Source organism: Aptenodytes forsteri, unplaced genomic scaffold (genome assembly GCF_000699145.1).
Source record: "Aptenodytes forsteri isolate BGI_AS27 unplaced genomic scaffold, ASM69914v1 Scaffold119, whole genome shotgun sequence".
NCBI classification, from domain to species: domain Eukaryota; kingdom Metazoa; phylum Chordata; class Aves; order Sphenisciformes; family Spheniscidae; genus Aptenodytes; species Aptenodytes forsteri.
The window spans coordinates 5,152,994-5,155,327 of record NW_008796165.1 but is presented as its reverse complement, the minus strand read 5'-3'; positions in this window follow the sequence as shown (position 1 = coordinate 5,155,327).

The following is a 2,334-nucleotide window of genomic DNA, read 5'->3' as shown; positions in this document are numbered from 1 at the left end:
GCTCACCAGGAGTTCCCCTCTCTGCTGCCTGCCCTGCAGCAACCAGGGGGCTGTGGCTCCCTGTTCTCAGCGGCAGCAGGACTTGACTGGTGGGCTTCAAGCTCCCCCCTCTCCATTTGCCACGATGGGCCCGCTGGATGCTGTTCTCCATCCCTCCTCCTTCCTCCAGCAAGGCTCCGGTGTAGTGGCTGTGGCAGGGCTGGGTGCATGGGCATCCCTAGGGCTTGCCGCTTTCTGAATCGGATTATTTTTTTCAAGAGTAAATGTTGCAAAGCTGTTGAGCCTCGTATGTTTCATGGCTGGCCTTATGCATGGCCCAGGGCTGGGGTCCCCGGCTCTGGCCACCTGCCTGGAAAGGACAGAACCCTGTCCTCTGTGGTGTCTCTGCCCTGTGCGCTGCAGGGTTAGCTGTGGGCTAACAGTGGCCCTGGGCCCCTGCCCTGTGGCTCCTGGGCCAGCAGAGGTCCTCCATGCAGTGCTGGAGCAGCTGGCACAGGTTTGCGAGCTGTTTCCTCCTCAAGCTTTATAACTTTTTAATCTTCAGTTCAGCAACTGATGGAAACTCTGACCAGCCTGGCGTAACCAGCCCCTGTGCTCCCCCCGGCACCTCTAGCTGCCATCCTCTGAGAAATACAGATCCATGGCCCTCGGCTCCCGGCTTGGTGTCCCCTTGGGGGACAGCAGGGTAAAGCGGCTGCTCATCCTGGGGTGGGGGGCAGCGAGCAGCCAGCCCCAGCGCTTGCACCCCACCATCCAGCAGTCTGAGCCCCACAGGGCTGGGGCTGTATTCGGGCCTCTCTGGGGGATTTGGGTTTCTTTCCTTTGAGGGAAATGGGGTCCTAGAATAAGGACCCCCTGCCCAAGGTCACAGCAGAAGGAAGGGACGTCATAGCTGGAGGGGACCAGGCCCCTGCTGTCAACCAGATGGAGCTGAGACCTGACAATTCATGTTGTGCCACAGCAGGGCCAGCCCCACCACCCCACTGCCCCTGAGCTGTTCAGCCCCTGCCTGGTAGTGGCCGGGCATGGCAAAGCAAAAGCAGGGGCTGCAGGAGGGACCTCCAGCAAAACCACCTCTGCAGCGCAGCAGCCTTCGCTCCTCCCCGCGGGGGTGGGTGCAGGCAGGGGTGAAGCGAAGCCAAGCGACCAAGCGAGGGGCTGGCTTGGTTCTGCAGTGAGAAAAAATAGCCGCAGAGCCTCTGGGTCAGCCCTGTGTGGGTGACTTTTGCAGGATGCCCACGAGACCTCTCCAAATTTCTGCCCCCATGGTGCAGGGAGCCCTGGGAAGGTGGGGGGGGTGCACCCATTTCTGGGGCAGAGACCACAGGACCCAAACGAAACTGCAACAGAAGAATGTTGGCCACCGGCATGGACCAGCCACAACCTGCATCCCGTACTGGCTGCCTCCTGCTCCCCTGCCTGCTCCCTGCAGCCAGGCTGGGCTTCTTCCTAGGCGGCTGCCATCCTCTCCCCGGGGCCAGGCACAGCTTTCGTGGGGGGACCCCCTTGCCAGAGGCTTTTCCCCCAGTCCCAGGAGCTTTGCTTGGCGGTGCTAGAGCAGGCTGTCGCCTCCTGGCAGCCTTCCCGTCCACATCCGCCTCCTGCCGAGGCCAAACCCTGCAGCACAGAGTCCCTGCCAGGGTGCCGTGGGCGAGAGGAGGATCCAGCTGCTGGGGCTGATGCCCATGGGCAGAGCTCTGCAGGGTTATGTGGGCTCAGGTTTGAGACCCACCACATCTTGCCCACCTCAAGGAGCCGGTATTTGCAAGCTGCTGCTTTTATAGGAGCGTTCCCTCCCGAAACAGAGGGGTGATGCTAAAAGCAGGTTAACCCCCTCAAAGGGGAGTGCCTATGCCAGGCTGCTGGAGAGCAGCTCATCAACCCCGGGTGATGGTGATGTGGAGGTTCATTGCCTGAAGGTGCTCAGTCCCAGGGAGCTTGTTAGGGCAGCCGGCTCACTCCCCATCCCGCTCACCCCCTGGCTCAGCCCAGAGGTGCTGGAGCATCCTTGGGTGTCCAGGAGCCGGCCGGGCGACTGGCCCATCGCCTGCCCTCTGTGGGAAGCCCGACACGCCTGCTCCCATGGCTTGGCCCCACACGGCACCAGCTTTATCACGTGCTGCCCAAGTTGCTGGTTCCCAGGTCTCGCCCAGCCCCACACAGCCCCCCTGCAGCCCAGCCTCCCTGGCTTTGTGCAGCAGTACAAAGGAGAACCTGTCCAGGCTGCTCCATGTCCCAGGAGCTGGTTGATAGTTAAACAAAAACAAAATAGCCTTGGCATGAAACTTGACCTTTCCGGAGCTGGCGGGGGGGGGGGGGGGGGGAGTCCTTCAC